Source organism: Camelus dromedarius, chromosome 28 (genome assembly GCF_036321535.1).
Source record: "Camelus dromedarius isolate mCamDro1 chromosome 28, mCamDro1.pat, whole genome shotgun sequence".
Taxonomy (NCBI): domain Eukaryota; kingdom Metazoa; phylum Chordata; class Mammalia; order Artiodactyla; family Camelidae; genus Camelus; species Camelus dromedarius.
This window is the reverse complement of record NC_087463.1, coordinates 16,475,871-16,501,163: the sequence shown is the minus strand read 5'-3', so window position 1 is coordinate 16,501,163 and position 25,293 is coordinate 16,475,871. Positions and strand designations below refer to the sequence as shown.

General features: G+C 36.3%; 1 long non-coding RNA gene across 1 annotated transcript in view; it reads left to right on the top strand.

Annotated features, from left to right (window-relative positions):
- LOC105088992 (uncharacterized) overlaps positions 1 to 25,293 on the top strand; it is a 723,199-nt gene that overhangs the window by 571,602 nt on the left and 126,304 nt on the right. The window lies entirely within an intron of this gene.

Sequence of the window (25,293 nt, the reverse complement as noted above, 5' to 3'; positions counted from 1 at the left end):
CAAAAATAAATATGAACATGTGTTTGCATAGCCCATATGCTGGAAGATGGGCACTGGGATCTGATAATCATTACCCTTAACTTTGGAAGACAGAGTACCCTAGTGGATTGAAAATGACCCCAAAAATCTGCATTCAGATCCTGGCTCCAGGAGAAATTACAACCTGGGGAAGGTATGATCCTCAGTTTTCAGGGCTATAATATAATAAAACCTACCTGCAAGTTTGATGTGAAGATAAAAAGAGATAATACATGCAAGTTGTCTAGGGTCTAGTAGGAGCAATAGTTGCTTTTACTGCTAAGCTTTAGAAGTTTAGCAAATCAAGACACCAATGTGTCCATGTGCACATACAGAAGCATACAATGATGGAGTACAGTTATGCTACACACGTTCAAGTTGTGGGCCTATAAGCATCCTGTATTTGAAAAATGTCGTCTTTTCTAGAAGTGGTGAGCAAACTTTATCAATGACACTAAAGATTTAGGTAGAAGTGGGTTACACAACTTGCCATGTGATCATTCTGGGAAAGCATGCAAAGGACATGAGGGTCATGAGAATCAGATCTTTCATTAAGCACCTTAGGCAACCATACGAAATACCACAGACAGGGTGACATAAACAACAAAAATTTATTTTCCCACAGTTCTGGAGGATGGAAAGTTCAAGTCAAGGTACTGGCTGATTTGATTCCTGGTAAGAACTCTCTTCCTGGCTTGTAGACAGTGACCTTCTTGCTAGATCGTCACATGGTCTTTTCTTGGTGTGCACGGATGGAGAGAGAGAGAGAAAGAGAGAGAGACTGAGAGAGAGAGAAAGAGCAAGCTCTGGACTCTCTTTGTCTTCTTACAAGGACACCAATTCTATTGAATTTGGGCCCCACCCTTATTACCTCATTTAACCTTAATTACCTCATTATAGGCTCTATCTCCAAATATTGTCACTTGGGGTGGGGTTTAGAGCTTCAACATATGATTTTGGAGGGGACGCAGTTTAGTCCATAGCAGATGCTAAGTGTTGAAGGAATGCATTTCAGGACTCAGATGATGTTTGAGGAAAGCTGTGTGTGGGGATCTGGGTGATAAAACCTAAAATTGCTGAAGTTACCTAAATTGCTAAAAGTTACTTGAAATGACCTGAAGTGTATGATGTAGACAAGGCAATATGATGGAAGAGAGGGCAGACTGAGAAGACTGGACTTAATGCCTATTAAAATGGGAAGCAAGATTGTGGTGTGTGTAGCATGACCAGAGAGCAACCAGAAGAGACTGGAGTAGCAGCAGTGAAGGGAATGAAGATGGAGATGAAGATGCCGAAAAGGAAGATAGAATGCTTACATTAGAAATACATCTGAATGTTTTTGGAATCTGCAAAAATGGATTGCAGATTATTCCTGGCTCTCATTCCTTCTCTGCAGTAGTGTGCCACCCCACAGAATGGATGGAGTAGCCTTTCCCACTCCATTGATGTGGGCTTAACCGTGTGACTTATCTTTCCCAATGAAATGGCAGAGGGCATGACACAGAGGTTTGACATGTGCTTGCATGTTTTAGTTGGGCTTCCTGTGCTGCTTCTCTGCTAAGAGAAAAGCATGTTTTGAGTAGCCGCTGGTTGAAGAACGAGATAGTAAAGCCCGTATGAACCACAACATACATAGCCCAAAGTCAGGCTCACCCAGCTCAACTGCAGACACATGGAAAAGGTTAGTTTCTGGGAATTTTGTTTCCTCAGTACTATTACAGAAATGGCAGACTACTACATTATGGTTGTAGGTATGTAGGAATATAAATAAATTTATTTAAGTTTCCAATTAGATTACAGTGGTGATGGAAAGAGGCAGTAGATAGTGGGCCCTCAAAAAAGATTTGCCAAATCAATGAATAAGTAATGAAACAGTCAATCTTAGAACCTTGCAATCTACTAAGTATACTGAATATGATGAGACTCAAACTACTCTTGGTTTCTTGATTGCGGCCAAATATTCAATAAATATTTGTTAAATAGAAAAGGATGTAGCAAGTTCATAAAACTGAGAAACTATAGGTGAATAGTCTTTCTGAATTCCTACTTCATTGTTTGCATCCCATAAAAAAGATTTGAATTAATCACATTTAAAGTTTTTTTTTTTAAAAAAACTCTTCCTAAAAAGTTACAAAATGCTGTAAAGTAGGGTAATTTCCCACTTCTATTGTAGCCCTTTCTTTGACTAAAACTGTGCAGCATGTGCATATTTAAGACACTGATTGATGAAATGGTAGATTGCTGTTGACTGGGAAACATTTGAAATACATTTGATCTCATAAATCCGTACCTATTTCTAATTTATTTTCTTATTCTACAAGATCTTGTTCTTCACTTGATTGTACTTACAAATGACAACTAACTTTTACAAGTAAATCATCTTACATGTTTAGCATGTTGATAGATACACTTTAAAGAAAGAGAAAGATTTGAGTATTTTGGTATGGAAGCTAGACATAGACACACAGCACAATTTGGAAAGCTCTACTTCTGAATGGTTTTCATGAGACAAAGCACACCCATTTCATGTCAACAAGAAAAGAAAGTGTCTTAAAACAGAGAGTGAAAGATAAGAGCTTGGTAGAATTGAATGATATCTCTGAATTGATACTGATCGAATTCCTTGTAATGAATGACATTACCATCAGCTACATGGTGCTCATGGGTAATAGCTAAGGACCGCTGCCATGACAGCCCAGCCAGCTGCACCTTGCTCTCTCTCCAACCCTACTTAAAAGATAATCATTCTAACTTGCACACACACAGAAAGTATTTCCGATAGCTATCCTTAACATTCCAGAAAGTGCAAGTATTGATGAGCTAAAATACATAGTTCTGTGACTTGCTGCACCTTAATTTGCTCTCAGTTGCTTCATTGAAATGATCTATGACATCACCCTGACTCATTGTGCACTCAAAATTAGCTTAGTTTTAAAGTTATTAAATGTGGTAATTTTGTGACTTGGTTTGGAGCCAAATAAAATTATTTCAGTACAGGACAGAATTAACCTCTTAAAAAGTACCATTGGTAAAAAGGAAGTTTTTTTAAAAACTAACCTGATCTTGAAAGATTGCTTAGTTTTCTAATTTTCTAGAAGGTTTTTATAAAGATAGATAGCTAATACACACATACACACAAACACATATATATATTTAATTTCTTACACAAATATTGAATTAATGCTGTGAATAAGAGAGACAGACTACAATTCTAATTCAGGCAACATATCCCTTGTTAACTTCTCCATCTCTTTTTTTTTTTTTTTTTAATTGCGAGTTCTCCTACGGTGGCTCTTGGAGAGAGCAAAAAAGCTTGTGCTCTGAGAAAGCACTAATGGAAAGGATATGCCACAGCCTAGCAGATGGATAAGTGTGCTCTAGGATGAGTCTCACGTTGATTCCGATCCGTCGTCACACCCCCTCCCGAGCTCCTCCCCAGCGGCCCCCACAGTGCACACCTGTAGATTGTTGGCACTGCTCTTTTCGCTACACCGTGAGAGGTGCCCTTGCTGACAGGCTGTTGCCTTCTGTGCAGGGCTTCCCTCTGTGCGCATTTTGATTGTTCCCCACCTCCTTCATTTGAATTTGGCTGTGCTTGTTGTTGTAATTATTTCACAAGCGTGTGTACAAACAGTGGGCTACCTTTTTAAAATTTCCTAAATACCTTGGTACTCCAGCTTTGGGAGGCGACTGCTTCAGCCACCTGTCGCTGTAAAGCTGTGAGTGACAACTTGAAGACTGTCAGGCGTGGGTTGCTGATGGGTGTTTTCTGCTTGCCTGCTGTTTTAGAATCATAGGATGTTGTAATAGAAGCAAATTCAGAATCATATTCAACTTTGGCAGTTTAGTGATGTGAAAACTGGAATATGGAAAAGATAAGTGATCTCTTCAAGTTCACAGGATTAGTTTTATCCTCTGCTTATGCAACCTCTTTGGAAGAGATTGTGCCCCTTCAGTAGAGCTGAATAATCCCAAGGAATGTTTCTTTACCATCTCCTCTCATTTCTTATGCTTTACCCCAAAGCTAGTTTGATTTCCTTACTGGGTTTGAAAATATCTTGTGACATACCACGATTGTTGCATTTGCATTTTGAGTTATAAATGCATGTTTATACATATATTTCTCCTGACTATAAGCTCCTTGAGGGCAAGATCATCATCTGATTCACTTCTGAATCTTCAGTGCCTGTGACTTTAGGTACCCAATAAATATTTGTTAAATAATTGATTATTAAGCAACTAATGTCTAGAGAAAGAATGGATAAATGAATAATTCAGTGGATGAGTGAATGAATGAGAAAAGAGCAGTAACCTGTCGTACTACATACAGCCTCTTATTGGAAGATTGGCATCATAGAAATTAACCTCATCTTTTCAGGAGCTTTTCCAACTTTTTTTTTTAATCTGGTAAAAAATTATTTATATTAGGTTAGATATCAAGAAGAATTTATTTCTATTTCTAGCACACTCTATCACATTTTCATCCACGCATGAATAAAGATGAAATAATATGGTACTTACCTAAGGATGATTTCAAAGTAGGTTTAAGTACATGATATTGAGTTGTTTTCAGTAACTTCATCAAGTATGCTTTTTGCTGCTGTGACCTAGATTTTTTTTTTAAAAAAATACATTTTGTTAGCATTTTAATGTACTCTTGTAAATTAGGATAATAAAATACATGTTTTCAAATGTCTAAACTAATGGTAAAATATACTGTACATCTTTATCAATAGTAAAGAGGCATAAATACATGTATTTATTCATCATTATACACACCAGTACTTACTGGGAGTCTGCTTTTGTGCAGGAACTGTGCTAGGTCCTAGCAAGATTAAGAAAATAATTTTAAAAACCTCAAGTCTGACCTTATTCTCAAAGTGCATACAATTTACTGTTTTTGTGTTTGAGCAAGACAGAAAAGCCCAAATTCCTGTATCTACCAAAAATATGTCATCTAATAAATTACATATGTATTGCATTATATTGTATACATACATATAAACACACACTTGTGTAAATGTATCCAAGTAATTTTGGTATCATTCTGACAGATTATGAAAATTCATTGACAAGTTTTAAAAATATTTAATACTTCTAATGCAAATGAGAGAGACAACTCATGCTGAAAATTGAATTTACTAACTAAAAGATTAGGTGCAAAGAACTCCCAGACAAAATGATTTCAATGTTTAAGAAAATTTTAAGTCAACCGCCCTGTAATTTAAACAATCTGAAAATTAATGGAAAATTCAAACTCATAATCACTGCCATAGAAGTAAATTAAGGGACATAGGTTTCATTACTATGCACTCTGTGCGAGGCAATACACAGTGTTCGCCTGCAAATAGTCTGTTAGACATCAGCAAAGTGGAGCAGTCAGAACAGAATAATATATTTTGGGGGGTACAAGATTTACTGTAGGCAGTGCTCAAAGAAAATATAAGGCCTGAAAATGGTTTATTGGTGGTAAATAAGCAGCTAACAACTATGTAGTGTAGTGTGTGTCCGCCACAGTGAACGTACTCCATGCTCTGTATCAGCACATTATGTCATAATGGCCTCACATGACTTGGAATCCCACAAAGTTTCATAATTTGCACCTCGGTCACAGTTTACAGCAATAGCAATTGAGAATACCTCTGGTTTTCTAATAAGAGATAAAAAATAACATTAAAAGATGTGAACGCTGGGGCAGGCATATTCGTCAGTGACTCAGCCCATCACTAAACTGACACCAGAGCTGACACTGCAGCTTGCATATCTGATGCCAAATTAGACAGACGATGTCTGCAAAGCCACAATCCACTGTTCATCCTCAGGAACAGGTGTTCAGAGTCATTGTAACTCAGTGCAGTGCTGGATGTGTAGAAGCAAGACATCAGGGGAGTGGGCTGCTCTCTGGTGCTTCAAACCCAAGGCTGAGCTCAAGGTCTGAACTTTGGCCAAACCATCTTTCTTCTCTCTTAATCCATATGCCTATCTGACATGCTTGTTCTTGACACTCTTCATCCTGTACCACTAATGGTGAATAATGCATTCCCTATGCAACATTACTGGCAAGCCTAAAGGCACATATTTACTAATTTCCTAGTTGTTATGGCAATAAGGACTTGAGAAAATTCTGAAAGAGTGACTTTGCAGAGTGTACAAAAATAAACATAAACATTTAGTTCAGCATTTTATTGACTGTATTCAACCCTAAATTAAGATGTTCATATTTAGATAAGTTTTCCATCTTTCTTCTTCCTGTTGAATGATTATATTTATGTTCAAGTAACATAATTGTGAAAATATCATACATAGTATTGAGGGTAAAATTTTATGTAATATTTGATATTCATATGCCTCATAACCTTGAGATATCAAGATCTTTTATTAAATGAAGAAAAAGAACACACATTGGCAAGAATAAATTTTGTGGTCTCTGGTTTTTTCAGTCCTTTGCAGAGTTGAAATGGTTTCCAGACATTATTTTTTATGTCTAAAAATGAAGATGACTGAAAGATTAGCGAAGACTGTATTTACAACACAAAATGATATTAGATAATATAAGAAAATTAACAAGTTCACTGTCCCATATTTCCAGGACCTCAAGGAGACAAACTCCACCAAAGAAGAGACTCAGTTTTACTCTCGAAAGTTCTGACCATATGTAACCCAGTATCTGACCCACAGTAAGGCTCAGTCTGTCTATCTGTCTGTCTGTCTATCTATCCATCTATCTATCCATCTATCCCTCTATCCATCCATCCATCCTTGCATCCATCCATCTGTCCAGTATTTCTGTTGAATTCTGGAACCTATTGGCAAGTTTATATTCATACAGTAATTAGTATATAGTATTCATAAACTTACAGTAATTACCAGTGAAGTCACTGGTACGAGTGACTTTAAATTCTATCATTCCTTTCTCCTGAATTAGTTCTGAAATTTTACTCATGAAAACCTAGTCGGTTTTTGTTTTTTTGTAGATAATCAAATATCTTTTATTAGTCTATTTTTATTGATGTATAGTTGATTTACAATATAATATTAGTTCCAGGTGTGCTGTACACTATGAAGACCGAGTTTTGAATTTACTTATGGCTCTAATTTTTTGGAGATACAAGGAAAGTAGAGGGAAAATGGCAAATGAAGTGAGTTGCTTATGGACATGTCAGTAAATGACTATGAAAAGGAGAGATTACTAACCCTTTCCTACACAGGATTCTACATTTGTTTTTTGGTCTTAGCAATCAAGTTGCCAATAAAAGAAATAAGACTGTTGTCTGCTGATTGGGTATCTCCATCTACTCCATGGGATCACACTAATTCTTTGGTTTCAAGAGTATCTCTAATTGGGATTCTGACTTAAAGGAGTAGCATGATATAATGTAAAAAGCACAGCATTTGGATTCAGAAAACCTTATTTCATGTTTGGCTCCACCAGTTACTCAGCTTAGATATAATGTACATGATACATTTTGAGCCCTGTTTTTTTATATAATAAATACTGATACAAAACTACCTATGTAGTTTGGTCTATAATGTATATAGATATATATTTATATCTATCTCTATGTAATTTGTTGAATTGAGCACTGGAGGTAATTCAAAATTATACTGTTGACTGTGATTACCAGCTATGATATATGAAGAAGTCAGAAAATTGTTTCCCTAAAAATAAATATAAAATTGGTAAAAATTGTTAAGAACAGCCATTTCAGGGCTCTGGAGATTGACCATAGGTAAACAAAAATTAAGTGTTTATTTTTTAAAAACAGCTTGATTTTTGGGAAGAATACTGGGAGTCTGTGGACTTCTTGTATAGAGTTAGATGTCCTATCCATCCCCCAACCCATAGCTCAGTTGGTGAGAACAGTGATTTTACCAACATGTTTCTGGATGCAAACCCCAGCAGCTTGTGCTTCTAAAGAGGCTGGATTTAATTTGGGATGGAAGGCAAAAACTGGTATCATTGTCAGCTAAATGTGACAACTAGAAAATGAACGGAGGGAACCTGCAACTTTGTTAGCCTGAGGTTATTGTCTTAATTGTGGTGAGTAGCAGAACAACCAGAAATTTAACAGAGAGATCCTGGAGACTGAGAGCCAGAGGTGAGCTAAACAAACTCTTGGCATATCCCTGCCTGTCTAGGACACTGCATGAACAGAGAGACCCAAGAGAGCCTGGCAGAAAATAAAAGCCAAAGGAGAGTTGAGAAATAGCTCAATTTCGAATGCACTTCTCAACCTTGACTCAGACAGAACAGTGGTGGGAAACCTTACTGACTCAGGTGTTTGAGTATAACTTTTGCCCAATTCACTGGTTGACCACTAAGCTATGCAGACACTGGGCAAGTCACTGGAAAGGCAGTCTGAAATTAAAAATAAGAATAAAACAACCGAGTAGAGATATCAGGAGAAAAACACTACATGGGAGGCAGATTCCAAAGTTTACACCTAGGTAAGTTACAAAAAATAAATCAAAACTAAACAAAAACTCTAAAATATAGATTGGAGTCCAGAGTCCTGTGGAAAATGCCAAGCATACCAATTGATGTGCAGTGCTGGTCACAAAAGAGGAGGGAGGAGACAAAGGTTAGGAAAATTAAAGCTACAATGGCTCTCAATTGATGAAAATGATTAATCTGCAGATCAAGGGAGCGCAACACACCTTAAGTATGATAAACACGGACAGCCACTCCTGGATACATCATAATCAAACTCCTGAAAGACAAAGACAGACAGCTTGAAAGCAACAAAGAAATCTGATCACATACAGGAACAAAAATAAGAAGTTTAGCTGACTTCTCTTCTGAAAAATTGGACAACAGAAGGCAGTGGAATGACATTATCAAAGTGCTAGAAGCAAAATGAGTTAATCCCCAATTTTAAATCCAGGGAAGCTATCCTTTGAAAATAAAGACATTCCCAAACAGACAAAAGCTGAGAGAATGCATATTCATTGATAGCAGATCTGCCCTACAAGAAACACTAAAGGAAGTCCTTCAGGATGGAAGGAAATGACACTGGACAGTCAGGTGAATCTACAGGAAGAAATGAAGAGCATCAGAAATAGTAACAGTAAACGTGTGGGCAGATAGAGAAGGCTGTGTGTACATCTGCATTCTCTTCTCTTCATGTTTTTAAAAACCACAAGGTTGTTGGAAACAAGTTATAATATTCTATTGTTGAATGTAGACCTTATATATGTGTGATACATATTACAATATCAGAAAAAGGATGGGGGGAGAGAAACCAGATTGGAGCAGATTTGCTCTGTTAGGTCAAAATTAAGTCAGAATTAACCTAACATAGATCCTGATATGTCTCGGTTTCCTCATCTGTACAATATGTATCATAATGGTGCCTCAAATTATTCTTGTGAGGCCTAAATGAGTATGTCAACTTATAGATATAGATATATTAGGTATACATATACATATATTTAGAACTTACATACTTAGAACAATGGCAGACACATAATAAATACTATGTGTTAACTTTTACTGTTGGGTTGAGAATTACATCAAGAAAAAGCCAAGGATAGCCGCTATTACTATTTGTATTTAATATCATATTAGGTAAATATAATTAAGTAGTATAAATATAGAAAAGAAGAATACAACTTACTTACTTGACATAATACAATTCACTCCAAAAAATCTGATAAAGGCTCATATTAAGACTATTATGAAAGTTTAGCAAATTACTGGATAGATAACTAATACCATTCCTCTATACAAACAGCTACAAATTAGGGGAAAAATATAATACGACTAGGAATAAAATCTAATAGAAATGTGCACGTCCTCTTTAATAGACCCCAAAATGTCTCCCATCCCCACCCCAAGAGATATTCACGTAAAATATCTAGAACACGTAAATGTTACCTTGTTTGGATAAAGGGTCTTTGCAATGTAACTGTTAAGGATCTTGAAATGAGGACATCATCCTGAATTTACCAGTGGACCTTTAATCCAGTGACAGGTGTCCTGGTAACAGACACACAGAGGAGGAGGTGATGTGACCATGAAGGCACAGATTGGAGTGATAGGTCCACAAGGCTACAAATCAAGGAATTCCTACAACCTCCTAAAGCTAAAAGAGTGAAAGAACTCAATAGATGCTCCTGGCATTAGTTAGCCAGAAAGTTAGCCCAGACCCGCAGACATTGTGATTTTAGACTTCTGAACCCCAGAGCTGTGAGACAATAAATTTCTGTTTGAAGCCAGAGAGTTTATGGTCATTTTTTTTTTCACGACAGCCACAGGAAACTAATATAGCCTATATGAAGGACACTTTAAAATTCTTTAAAAAAATATAAATGACCTAAATAGATACAGAGATGTATATATTCATTCATGCAACTACCCAATAACTTTGTTACATCAATTCTCCCAAAATGATTCCATAAATGTAATGCAACTGTAATAAAAATTGTAAGTAAGGAAATAAAAATAGCAAAAGATAATTTTGAAAAAGACTCAGGGCTGTGCAAACAGGGGACACTTGCCCTTCCAAATACTGCAGCAAAATATTACCATTTTTCATTGATCAAAATAGTCCGGTATTTGCATTTCCCTGTTGTATGATTTGGAAGAAGTATTACTATTGTTGAGCATTTTCTCTTCCCTAAGTGCTGGTTTTCTCTTTGAAGGCACGTTGCTCCTTATCAAACAGATACGGGGAGGAATCCTATTACTCTCTGAAAAGTGACTCTAACAAGCTCAAATTGATATTACAGACCACGTGAAAAGCCGATCTTATTCCAGTATCATCACCCCTCTTCTAGAGATGAAATGCACTACATTTACTGTTAGGTTTTTAATACCTTTTAAAATTATTTTTATTTTTGTGAATGCATCAAATAAAGGCATTATGTAGAACTATATTCTGTTGCCCAAAGAGTCCATAAATTCTGATCAAACTCCTTATCCAACAAGTCTGTGTTGTATTTATTCACATGAAACTTTTGAAAGATCAAAGTTTCAGATGCTTTGAGGCACAAAGGAGATAAAGAATCAGTGAAAGGTCACTGGAGGCCAGGAAGGAAGAGACTAAAGACAGTTTGCTAAAAAAGAAGTTCATTTAAACACAGTAATTTGAAAACAGACACAACAGGAGACAATCTATATTATCTTTTATTTGCTCAATCTTTTTGGTTTTACTACTGCCAATTCCACCCCTGCAGTTCAGACCTGGCAGCAAAATCTCTGTTACTTTCCAACAGCTTTTCACAAGCTGATAAGGAACCAAACTTGAAGGGGAAAAAAGGAATTGACTAAAATATCTGAATTTCCCTTTTTCTCAATGTGTGTATTATTAACCACGTTCATCTGGAACATGGTAAGACTTGACAATGGAAATTTGGCCCTGACCTAGAAATGTCTCCGACTATGACTACCATAAACCTTCATCTTAATGGTTTTATGCGTCCAATAAAGTCTCCAACAGTATTGTGTACATCTTGGAGACTTAATGACTGTGAGTCAATTCATCCTCATGTCCTCCGAAGGTGAAATCCTTTGATATGTGGCACTGCATCCGGAGAAACTGCATTCCAACTATTATCTTACCTAGTGCAATTATTTGAGGAAAGCCATCTGTCATATTTGGGTAGAAAATTACATGCTCAAGATGGATTTTTTAAAAGCATACTTTTGCCGTGCTTTGGCTGAGGAGGTTTTATTTTTCAGATTGAAATAGTAAGTCTTACTCATCTTCAGTGTTATTTTTATAAAACAAATCCCAATGAACTGCTGTGTTTTAAGTATCTCATTGTGATTCACACCAGTGACATTTAGGGCACCTTCCTGAAACATCAATTTTGGAATAGATTGATCAGTATGTCTGTTTGGATCGAGTTCTTTATTGTGATTGTTCCAGAATTAAAGAACTGCGTTTTCCAGAGTTCTTCAGTTTGCCAAGTGAGTTCAAGCAAGTAACTCTGTGCTCTCCAAGTGACTCTCTGCTCTCCTTTTATAACCCCAGTTTGTTGAAAATGTTTTCTAACAAGACTCCCCAAACATTTTCAAAAAAGACTTATCGAAGATTTCTTCGCGTCCCTAGTATATTTCTCTTTACTGGCTCTGGATCCCTTCCAGGAGGGTTTTAACTTAGATTATGATATTTCCCTGTTTGGTTCTGCACTTCAATTTCTCCTTAAGCTAATAATTTATCTTCTGATTAGCAAGTTGCTTCTTTAACTGTCGACTGCTTTGTGGGTGATAAGCCCTAAAAGGAAGCATCGGACCTTGAAGGGAGCTTCTTTCCCCCGTAGAGTTTTTCTGCGATAAAGAGGAAGTTCGGAACATTGATTAACTCTGACCAGCATCAGGTATTTCCTTCTAAACACCCTGAGTGGCACAGAAATTTTCAGGTATTCCAAAGGTCTCTTGCTGACCCACTTGTACCGTGAATTAGAATGACTGCAACTGAGCTGCCCTAATTTGGGGGGTTGCTAAAGCTCCAGTTTTATCAGACTCTTTACAGTTTTCTTCTGTAGCTACAAGGAGGGAGGGAGGGAGAGAGAGAGAGAGCCCTAGAGAAATAGATTTTATACATATTCTTAACTGTTCTCCCTTGAATCAGGGTTCAGTCCCTTCTCTGACTGTGGCCTAAGTTTGAAGGTATGAGTTCTGAAAAAGTAGAACCCCAAGTATCTGGCATCAAATGATAATGAAAGCAGCTTAAAGATAATTAGTAGGAGAAAGGAATAACAAAACTTATATTTTCTGAAGAGTTTATTCACTTTTTCAAAACTTATCTCACTTGTTTAAAATCGAGTAAAAGGATTGATGTCATTTAAAATGACATGTCATGCAGAGTCATCTCATCTTGGTGAAAATCTGTTCCAGGGAGTCACCATTCTAAACACCCGGAACAACCATGATCCAGAATCACGTGCTATCACATGGTGGTGTTGTTCTCCGTAAATCTGAGGCTGCTCATCAGGGTCTCTCATTATTACAAACACATTTATGTTTTCTGTTTGTACTGACTTTCGGATTAATACCCTGCGTTAGAACAAAATTTACCCCCAAGAACATACGAATTGACAATCACCAAGGCATCAAAAATGTGTGTGATTCCTATTTTTAGAGTTTTAGCCCATTTCTCTTCCTTAATAGGCTTCATTTTACTTGTTTCCTTGAATTCTTGTTCAAGATCTAAAAATGGTTGATCTCTTAGTCATGCAGAAGAATCCATTCAGGAAACCAAACAATTAGATGAGCAAAAAAAAGTTAATGAAAACAAAACTGAAGACAGACTCACAGACGTATAAAACAAACTTATGGTTACCAGGGTGCGGGAGACGGGTGGGAAGGGATAAATTGGGGGTTCAGGATTTGCAGATACTATTATATACAGAAGGTCCTACTGTATAGCACAGGGAACTATATTAAATGCCTTGTAATGGCCTGTAATGAAAAAGAATATGAAATGGAATATATATATATATATATATGTGTGTATAAATGAATCACTATGCTGTATACTAGAAACTAACACAACACTGTAAATGAACTATACTTCAATAAAAAAGATTCTTGATCATATCACTCATTTTATAGAGTATATAGCAAAAATAGATACAGACATTTTACTGATTTTTGCATTTGTCTTCATAATTTTTATCTTTTCCTTTAAGATACATTATTGTTCCTCTGGCTTCTTATGTTGACCTCTTCATCTCTTCTTTCTTTAATCTTTGTTAATTCCCAAATGCCTTTAAGGCTTTATAGTTTCCACTGAGTAATTCCCCTATCCCTAAACACACACACACACACACACACACACACACACACACACACACAATCCTCCATGTGATGTTAATGCAGGTCAATACAAAGTATTAGGAATGGTGCAGACTGCCCACTCACTGACCAAAAGAAAATGCAATACTATTATATTATCTATTACTATTTGTATATTGTCTTATCCATAAATAAGAATATTTAACCAGTTTGTTGTGCCCACAGGCTTGGACTATCTTACTCTACCAGCCAAACTGAAGGTCAGATTTTTTAAGATCACCTTGAATTCTTCAAGTCCATTACTGAATTTGGTATCTTTAGGAGTTTGTTTCATCAGTCATTATTTGTATTCCCAGCAAGAGTTTTATTCCTGTGGCCTCTTCATAAGGAGATGCTTTTTAGTAAAGGTATTGGCAAGTCTTAAATTGTGGAAAAATCTAATTAATAGTCCCTCAGAATAATTAGCTTTCATTCTGGTTTACCATTGAAAGGCATGATCCCACACAGAAGGGGGAAAAAAAGAAACACCTCAGGCACTTAGAGTGTATTGTTTGTCTCCAGGTGTTGTTTTGATAAACAGTCATTTTTGCACGTTGCACTTTTTCTGGGGTAAGGACTTCTTCCTTCAGTTATTTATTGTCTAAGTATGTAACGTGTCACTGTTGGTAAGGTTAGTGTAACGTATCTTTATATCATTGTTTTAATTGTACTAAAAATGGCAGAGAGAACTGAAGTATAGATTTAGGGTGATGATTGCTTTTGGTAAAGCTTAAACAAGTCATTTTTATTAATAAGCAGAGTGTAATGGGCTAAATCAGAAGTGTCAAGGCTTAAATCTGTAAAGAAGAAAAGTATGGTCAGAAGGAAAATGAGCGACTCAGTGGAGAGTGTGAGCCATAGGACACTTCTATCCCAGTGGTTTGGAAGATGCTGTCTCTCTCATGCGGCCATTGCCTTGTTCTCAGGACCCTGTGCTCTTGGCTGCGTTGGCGGATCATCTTGCTTCTTAACATTACGCAATGACCTCGGTTTAGTATCTTTCCTAAAAGATAACGTTGCAGTTTGGCTACGATTTTGTGCTTTTTGTCCAGAAGTTTGGGTGTAATTAGGTGAGTGAGGTTTCTGTATAAATGGTAAAAGCCTTGCATAATTCAGGAATGATGGTTCCAATTAAATGTGTTTCTGTATCACTGGAGAGGAAAGTTGCAGTGTCCCAGGTAGGAAACAGAAACTAATTTTTTTTCTAGTCCTGTGAATGCTATGATTCTTTTTGAAAAGCAAATGCTCAAAACAATGTTTAATCATATGCATATTATTAGTAAGTCATGTTTATAACACATGGAAAGAACCAATGGTACAAAATTTGTTTGGTGAGGCTCAAACTGTCCTTTAGGGCCGGATTCCAATCCATGCCTCACTTGTATTTTTTCCCATAATTGTAATAGTTACAGAAGAGGCATGAATCGCCCAGCCTCTGCCATTCAAGAGAAGTTTTCCCACTGGTGTTTATTTCATATCCCAGCCAGTTTGTACTGCAGTGGTTTGCTTCAGGAGAATTTGGCAGTTATTCATTTGAGAGTTAGTTTGTCTTTTTGTTTTCTGGTGCTATCTTGTAACCATCCTAGTTCTTGCCAAATCTTACCTTTATGTATCTAACAGTTCAAGAAATCCAGTGCTTCTTCTCAGAATTTAAGGAATCACATCTTTCACACCTCTCATAGAATAATTTCTCCATGGAACTTTTTTTTTCTTTTTTGGTTATTATACTCTCAAAACTCCTGTTTACTGTGGCAATCTGCTAAAATATTTCTGTGATCTTTCTAAAGTATTTCTATTTGTATTTTAAAATATTTTCATAGTATCCACAGTGAGCCTTTACTTTTACAACTTTTTTGTAGATTCAAATGTTTTTAAAGCTGTTTTGAATATAGTTTACCTGGGAATAAATCTAATGAAAAATAATGAAACTCTGTTGAAAGCTATTAAAGAAGACCCAAACAAAAGGAGAAACTTGCTCATTTATAGATTTGGAATCTCACTAGCATAAAAATATCAATTAACCTCCAAAATTAAAAAAAAAAAATCTGACAATACCAAGAGCTCACAAGACTATGGAGCATCAGAAACTTGAATAAACTGCTGATGTGAGTGTAAATCAATTATGAAAACATTTTGTATTAACTAGCAAATTAAAGCTTAACTAGCAAATTAAAGCTATCATAGCTTTAGTTCTACTCACATACTCAAAGGAAGCTCTTAATAGGAAGAACAAACAGGAATGTTTATAGTAACTGTTTATAATAAAAAAATACATCTATGCCTATCAATTGGGGATTATGGAAAAATGCAGCATAGTCATATAATACTGTATCACAGTGAAAGTGAATAAACTAAGCTTCACATTAACACAGCCAAATCTTTCAAATACATTTTAGTTTTATTGAAGAAAAAACAGAATAATATGTACAGTGTGATACCGTTTATATGTTTTTAAATATGTGAAATAATCCCTTGCATTATCTAATGATATATAAATAGAGAATAAATTATAAAATATGCATGGCAATCATAAATACAATTTCAAAGTAATGGTTTTCACAGACAAGAGGGGTGTGGACATTAGCAAGAGGAAGGTGTACACAATGTGCTTTTAATTTTTGGTCTTGTTCTGTTTCTTAAACTGGAGTTGGGGAGGTTGCAACAAAGATGCCTGTTGTAGTTCTTTTTAAACATTAGGAGATAACTTTAATTTTTCACAATAAATTATTTTAAAAGGAGATCTTGACTGGCACTACATGATGCATTCAGATAGTATCCATTTCCCATGAATACAGAAGCTGTTGCATCTGCAAAATGAGAACAGCTGTTTTCAGCCGCCAAGATGGTACTTAATCACTCAGAATGGGGCCCTCTGTGACATACCACAGGTAACTTAAAAGACATCAATGCCCCTAGATCACTCAGGTCCAAACAGGAAGCCCAGTGACTGGTTAGAATACATATATTTAGGTTAAATTATAGCCTGAGTTTGAGTTTATTATGGACCAAGGTACTCAGAAAGAAAAATGGCATTACATTTGTTCTCAAAATCATATATGTATCTGAAAAAGCTGAACGGTGGATGTTCTAACCCATGTAAACATTTATACACTTTTATTGAAACTTTCCATAGATTTAGCTTGGGCCACTGAGTTCAGGACAGGCAGAACACCCTACCCGCAACACCAGCCTGCTGTGGACGTGCACTGTAAGCAAAAATTAAACTATTATGAAAGTCACTAATTTCGTTGTTGCTCTTGTAGTTAATGTCACAATGACCTACCCTGCTCTTTCCGATCGGTCTGCTGACTTAGCTTTCATACTTTTGAAGGATCAGACCAGTGTGATCCCTACTGCTTTGTAAGTCATCTCCTTCTTCTCTACCATCTTGGTTTTAAAGATTTTTCTCTTTTAAGTTCTGAAATTTCGCTTGTGTCTGTGTGTGTGCATGTTTGAGAGAGTGCGGCTGTGTCTAGATCTGAATTTTATTTTATTTTTCTAATTTATCTTGTTTGATGAGTGGATTCTGCTTGTCTGAAGACATGCTTTTCTTCAGCCCAGGAATGTATGTTACTATTATTTCCTTGAATATTCTGTCCTCACCATTCTTTCCTTCTGAAAATCTTACAGATGTTTCTATATCTATATTTTGGAGGATGTGTTTTGGAAAGATACTTTGGCAGAATCTTTTATGTCATTAAGCTTTTACATTCTGATATTTCTAACTAGAAATTTCAAATTATTTCATTAAACATTTTTAATTTTCCCAAATGCTAATAGTTTCCTTTTATAAATATGCCCATGTGTGTTTATGTACACACATGCATGACTGTGTGTGTAGTTTCTTGATTCTTACTGAAGTTATTCATTAAAGTAAATTTTTTCATCTGTTTCATACATATCTTATTTCTATATCCTTAAGCTTTTTTCTCCTTCCTAGTATCATGTTTCCCTCCTTATTTACATTATTTCTTTAATGTTTACAAATAAATACAGCATATTTCTCTTCTCTTGGGATTATTCCTGGGTCTTTGCTTTCAGACTCGCTTTGATACCAGTTTGAGATTTCCTCAGTTGTCAATACTTCACTTGTTCCCATTAGTTTCATATTTCCCATAAATTTCTTACTATTTTACCAGCCTCTGACACTTGCTTGATTGCTTAGAGTTCTTAATGTTTATTTTCTAATTTAAATGGAATTTCAGGGGAGGACATAATAAACTACATGCAATCAGTGGACTGAATTAGATGTATGTTCCCTTTTTAACTTAAAAAATATAATAATAAAGTAAGTCCTATTCCACCTAGAGATAGGATTTATTCATATAAATTTACTTCCCTCATCTCGAGCATAACTAATTATCTGGCATATTTCAGGAAATAATGTGATAACTTGATTCCTCCTGCTCCCTAGTAGCTCTCCAGTTGCCAGTTACCCACTGCTTTGTGATGCCTTACCAAGAGATTAAATGCTGATGCAAAGCAGGGATCTTTTATGTGGTTAATAATCCACTAGTTAACTACAAATAATTGAGAGCCTACTCTGTGCTACAGTCTCTTTCTACTGACCGGCATATCTGCTCTTGCTTCAGGGGCACACGTCTTTATTTCAATTTTATCATTGCAAGTTCCTTTTATTATTGTTTTAAACAGCCTCATGACTACCCACCTTTTTTTAAATTCAGATAATGTATGACTCTTAATAGATAACCAGTTAAATTCTTATATGTTATTCTTATATATTATCCTCATCTAAGTGATTATTTGAAGCTTCTTGCATCATAGCTAAGATTTATTCTTTAAGGCTTCCAAGTTCTGACTTAAAGAATTTAACTTTGGCTATGGATGTGGGAAAATATGATTGAGATTTCTTTTCTTGTTTGCTTGCTTTTTTCTTTTCTTTTCATTTTTCTTTCTTTTCTTTCTTTTTTTTTTTTGTTTGGTGTTTGGGGTTGATATAACTTCATTGATTTTAATTATGTATGTTATTTTTCTTCCTACTCCATCTGGCAGAACTGAACTGTAAAATTGAAACCAGGAGGTTGCGAATCTCAGTTAGTTCATGAAACTTAATTGTCAGTGTTAGCTTTGTGACCAACCATTGTTATATGTGTTTTGTTATGGAGCCTCAAGAAGGCTTCAAAAACTTTGGCACAGCCCTTAGTCACAGTCAATCAGTTATTCCACTTTGCAGGTACTTGATTTTCCAGCAGACAGCAGTTGCACACTGGGTTTGGAAGGTGGGCAAACATGCCCATGAATATTTGGAAGTTTATTTTTCTTTCCTATCACAGACACATCTGTTAGATGGCAGTTTTGTAATTTGTCTCTCAAAGATTTGCTAAGATTCGCCTTTAACTGTGTCTTTTAAAAATATTTTGTCACACATGGCTTATGGAGAATCATTAGCAAGAATAAACATTCCTTTTGTTACACAGTGGACTTATTATAATAATATTCTATCAAGTTAATTACCTGAGACACTAAAAATTATATTTTAAATGTACAGTAAAATTGATTTGGTGTTTTTGCTATATCCTGGAGAGATTTTCTTATTTAAAAGTACTATTTCAAGCACCTTTCGGTATTTGAATGATAAATTTTGAAGGAAAGGAGGTAACCAAACTGTATGCATCACATAAGGTTGTTTAGCTCCATTAGTTTGTGAACATTGGCCAAATTATGTCGAACTGCATGGTACCTCTGCAAACATTTTCATGTTAATGTCAAGTAATTGACTTATTATAACAATTTCATGCTATTGTCAAGTAAATGATCAAGTAATTTTGATAAAATTGATAGGTAATACTCCTTTTTACCTCCTTATTTTAATAGAGTGGAAATCAGTAGCGTCTACTCTAGCATCGCAGGGAGAGCTGTGGCTTGCCCCATTGGTGATTCACAGAGAAAACGGCTTTCTATGAGATAAATCTGTTGATGAATAAATGACAAAAAAGTCCATCCCTTCAACATTTTGGTGCCTAACTGATGGTCATACTCAGGCTGTAACTCCCTTCCGTTGATAACACAGGAAACACACAGGAAACAAGTGCTTCAGTCTTGATTCCAATGAGCTGCTTTGAGTTGGTGGTGATTACCCACGGGGATCAGATTCAGGAAAACAATTCTGTCCTTGGAATTCTGAGCCAGAAGATCCTAGAAGTATTGCTTTTCATTACAGTGCCCAAGGCTCTGAAATAAAACGTATTTAGAAGTAAAAGTAATTTCATGGAGAGGCAGATTAGCATAACCGCCCAGAGCACAGAGTCTGAAGCTAAAATGTTGGTGTTCGAGGCCCAGCTCTGCCACTTCCAGGCGGAGTGGTCTTGGGAGCGTGGCTTAATGGACCAGTGCTTCACTTTGTCATCTGAGCAAAGACCCTAACTATGGTTCCCCCTCAGCATACTGAGAAAATTAAATGACCAGTATTTCTAAAGCTCTAGAACAGGGTCTAGAATAGACTGTGTTGTTTGACATATCTATTGTGGTGTTTATACTGATCCAGGAAATTTATTTTAAGTTTGCCCTCCATGCTCGGACTTTCTCCTTTACCATTCTTTCACTGCTTTCTGAGGGCCTTTCTTACGTGGTCCTGGATGATGAGCTGGCCAGAGGGAGCCTGTGTGAGGTCCCGCTGAGCCAAAATTCTCCTCCCCAAATCTGGAAAGGATTTCCAGCATCTTTGGTCAGTGACTGTCAGATACTTGAGGAAGGGAATTCATGGAGTGTTGGGACTGCAGCAGCCCTGTTTGAGGAGCGAGTTAGTCAGGGGAGGAGAAGCTGGGCTGCAAAGTGGGAGATGACTATAGAATGAGAGGAGCAGAGGGAGACAGAGGGTTTGAATGGCCTGATTCCCAATTGGCCTGGGGCATCTGATGGTCCCCCTGGATTCCTGCTGTCTTCCCTGGGGCAGCGCTGGTGCCATGTGATACTGTCTTCCCTTGCTTTAGCTAGCTCGAGTCAGTTCTCTTCCTTTTAACTAACAGCTCCCCATGACACCACTCTAGACAAAATATTTATCCAAAAATGGAGAACAGCCCGGGTCGTAGGTACTCCTCATTTCTTCCTTCAGTTTTGAATCAAGCAAGTTCATATTAGGGATGGCTCAGTAAATTTTTTTCATATATACCAAATACCATTTTTATTGTAATGTTACACAATGGCTATTTTTGAAAAACACCTAGTTACCTTTAATTAAATAAATTAGATTATATCCTCCCAGAAATATCATACTGGCTGAGATGCAGCTGCTCACTTACCAATCTGTGCAGCATTGAAAAGACATCTGATGAAAGAAATTAATATTTATTGAACCCTTGCTATGTTGGGGGCAATCTCCTATGCGCTTTATTTATGTTGTCTTATTTCATTTTCACGGCAGTCCTGTCAGGTAGGTATTATTAATAGAGGATGAATTTCAAGCCCAGAGAGGTTAAATAACTCGTCTAAAGTCATATAGCTAAAAAATGTGAGGCCAGTTCTGTTTGACACTGTGCTCTTTTCATATATCTTGCAGTTAATCAATCATTCAACAATACTTGCTGAACATTTACTATGTGCCAAGAAGAGTGTCACTATGTGGAACTGGACGAGGAGGGTGCGGTGAATTGTAAATCCTGTTAAGAATTTGATTCAAATGTTATCAATCTCTCATACATGAGGGAGAGAATATATTTTCAGAGCTTTCCTCTCTTTTTTTGCAAAATTATCAAGGTCTAAATAACACGGGAATGTCTAACGGTAATTCTGAACATAAGAAATTGAGTAATGCATGGGAGTAATACCCAGATGTCTTTTTATGATGTGATGCAATCTTAAAAGCTGCAGCTTAGTAAATTCAGCTCAGCACCCAGATTTTGTGGCTTTTCTGGTATCCCTGTGCTTGGGCAGCAAATACTAGGCTACGTGGCAAACTGGATTAATTAATAATCGCAAAGGATTCTGGGGCTTTATAGTCTAATTGATAGTAAGTTGACTTATTTGTTTACCAAATAGACAAATAAGAGGAATATGAAAAGGCTCACAGAGTTTTTAGAGTATATTTTTATGAAGAATATGAAATTACTGCTTTCTTCTTAAAGGGCATGTTTCTGAATTAACTTTATTTACTTTAGATGGTCACTGTTTTCTCTGACTGACAGTTTCTTGGTTAGATATAATCATTGATGCAAAAGTATTCTTCCTTTCCTGTAATACCCCTTAATTGACCTAATTATAGCCATAATTGTGCCTAATTGAAATGGCCCCTCATTGCCTTGGGGTGTTATTTCCAAAATAAACAACATATGTGCATACAGTGATACACGCATCTGTGCACATGTGCACACACACCTGCTGTGACTCTGGTCAGTCATCCACTTCTCTCCACATTCCAGTCAGACAAATCTGAAATTCCACCCTGAGGAACTCCTTACCGAGTCAGGTGAGTATGTTTTATGTAATCCTCCTATGCAGAACTCACTCATTTTAAACACTAATTCTACACAACAAACCACAATCATAATTCTTGAGTTTTGTGATATTATGACTAAAGCATCATTTTTACTTGGCTGATGTCAAAAAAACTGAAACATCCAAAATACTACAACATGTGATTCAGTATGAAAATTAACATTAAGAGTAGACCAAAAAAATGCAACCAACCAGAAAGGACTGTGAACTGTGCTCAAACAGGCAGGGTTTATAAAATCGGTTTTAAATTCACCCTGGGGAATAGCTACCTATCTTTCATCTGGGGTCAAAGAGGCCCTTAGTGATTAGCATAAAACTCAATAGTGATCCCTTTTACTCATGTAGTATACAAGGAATTAACACTACACTTCAGTTTAACGCTAATGGCTGAAATTCAGGTCTTGGAAGTAGTACTAAATGCTGAAAGATCAAAGTTTGATTTAAGTTTAATTACATTTGAGCCTGGTAGCCCAAGCAATGGTAATTGATATGAAAGCCAAGTTCATCACAAAGGCAGCAAGTAGAGAACTCTTAAAGTATACAGTCTTGGCTTTATTTAGCAGTGCAATTTCTGTCATTACATTAGAGAGATGAAAGGACTCCATTTCCTTCGCTAGCTCTTTGCCTTGCCCTGGCCAACTCTGACTGTACATTCAGAGAGTTCATTTGGTTCTCTTGGGGCCACCCTTGTACTCAGCAGGTCATAGAACTAATTATGCATGCCAGAAGAGGAGTTATTACCATATCCTCAGCTTCTGTGAAACTTCTATGTTGTTTGTCTTGGTTACTGGACAAGGGTAGGAGTCCCATCTCCCCTTGCTTCTTTAGCATCATTAACTCCATTACTTCTTCTGAGATTAGGCTTTGCCACATAACCACCATATTATCAGATGATAGGAATGTAAAGTGATCATGTATATTTCATTTAACCCAATATAATATGTTTATACAAATGATAAACTTTACGTCACTAATATGTTTCACAGTCACCAAAAACTAAGAGTGCAATTCATGTAGTCATATTTTTTCTCTGGTGATCAAAACAGTTTCACAGACGCTGCTGCACTTATATTTAGCAGAGATTTATGAGAACATGAAACTCAGTTTATGAACAAGTAATGGGTTTCCATTCCAGCACAATCTGGTAATTTACAAATTGAAGTTCTCGCCTATGACACTTACTCCTGTGTTACAGTCTATCAATTAAACTACAAGTTCTTCCTGGTTTTTTCTATCTTGGATATCACTATCCTATATAGAATAATTAAAGGGATCAAATTTGGAAAATAAATGGCAATTTGCCTTTGAAGTTCTATGATTCTATGGCATATTCAAGAATTGAAAAGGAAATGGAGAGCACATTGTTAACCAGAATTTGAAAAGCTGATATTTTGAAAAAAAAAAATAGATGAGAAAATATGCATTGATCAGTTTTGTGCGCTGCCCTGCAAAGAGGCAAGAAATTTAGATAGCAGTAATGGTCTCCTATTGAATCATTCACATTTCCATGTGTTACAAATTTCTTAAGTAAATCAGCATGTTTTTGCTGCTCTGTGACAGCCATAAATCTTGAATAATCATCCTGTGAATGGATCAGTGCATTAGCTCTGTGACTTTAATTAGCTACACTACCATCCAGCTCTGAGAAGTCTACTCACACAGCTTAAACTATTAGATTAAAAATGGCCACAAATACTAAGTGTTGTAACCAAAACCAACTTTAGGATATATAATCCGAATTTCAAAGCTTCGCTTATGTTTAAATCTTTATTATTGAAATGACCAGAAAAATACCAGAACTACTACATCCAACATTAATTCTTTTTATGTGTGTCTGTGTGTTTCGCTCTAACATAAGAACAGGAAAAGACCGTGTCTTCCAGAATGTGGACAGTAGGGTAATATGTCAGACTAGAATAACTTGATATTTCTTTTGAAAAAAGTAAAATAAGCCTTAAAATGCTGGGTAAGATATCACAGTGGTCCTTCTTAATACATTGCTGAGTTTAAAACAACATAAGTCCAATACCTGAGAGTCAAAAACGTAAAAGGCATCTAAAACTCGGAGTTATAAGCGTAAGTTTACTGTGGGTGCCCTAGAGAGCAGGTAGGTATTGCCATTCTGGGAAACTGAGGCAGAGTGGGCTTAGTGCCCATGTGAAGAGCAAAGATTGGGTCTCTTTTCCATGCAATGTGGTAGTGGTACTGGCTATTCTCAGACATGAAATCAGGATGAGCCATTGGAAAATTTGCCTAGCCAAGGGAGAGCTGACGGTGTTTGATGATCTTATCTTTCATGTCAGGTGGTTCAAGCAAGAGCATTTTCGATTAGTTTGTTGGAAATACTACATGAAAGAAGTACCCTCAGCATAACAAGGGCAGGTGTATTGTAAAATGTGAAGAGCATAAGGAGGGAATAAAGTATGGTAGCAGAGAAAAATTATTTCAGGAGAGAACTATGTTTGCTCCTAAGGGATTTAGGGCAAAGGAAAGCTTTTTAAAAACCCATAAACTCCATAAACATAGCCACTATTGGGAGAGGGGGAAAAAATAAAGAGAAAGAGAAAAAGAACTCAATGATCAACTCTTCAATCCTTGAGACCAGAGCAACCTCCAAGCCCGCCTGCTACCCTGTGGAACCGTGAGTCTCATTAGAGCAGGCCAGTATGGAAGTCCAGTTGATGCCTGACATTGCGCATGTACAAAGTATGACATGGGATTGGGTGTAAAGTTTAAGTTCAAAACATTAAGAAATGGAAAAGGTGAAGTGATAAAAAACATGAGTATGCTTTAGGCTAAAGGCAAGGCTCCAATTGCAAGGGAAATAAATACTAGGAATTCTGATATGAAGTTAGTAGGTAAAATCAGATAATATTAACCTTATTGCATTATGATGATTATATAAATACATGTTTTAAAACTATTATGCTATGTTTAGTCAAAAGGCATCATTTGTTCTTTCTTCTGAAAGTAGATTAATGTTAAATAACATTAAAGTAGGGACATAGACACTCACTAAAGTTTAACAATAACTGATAGTA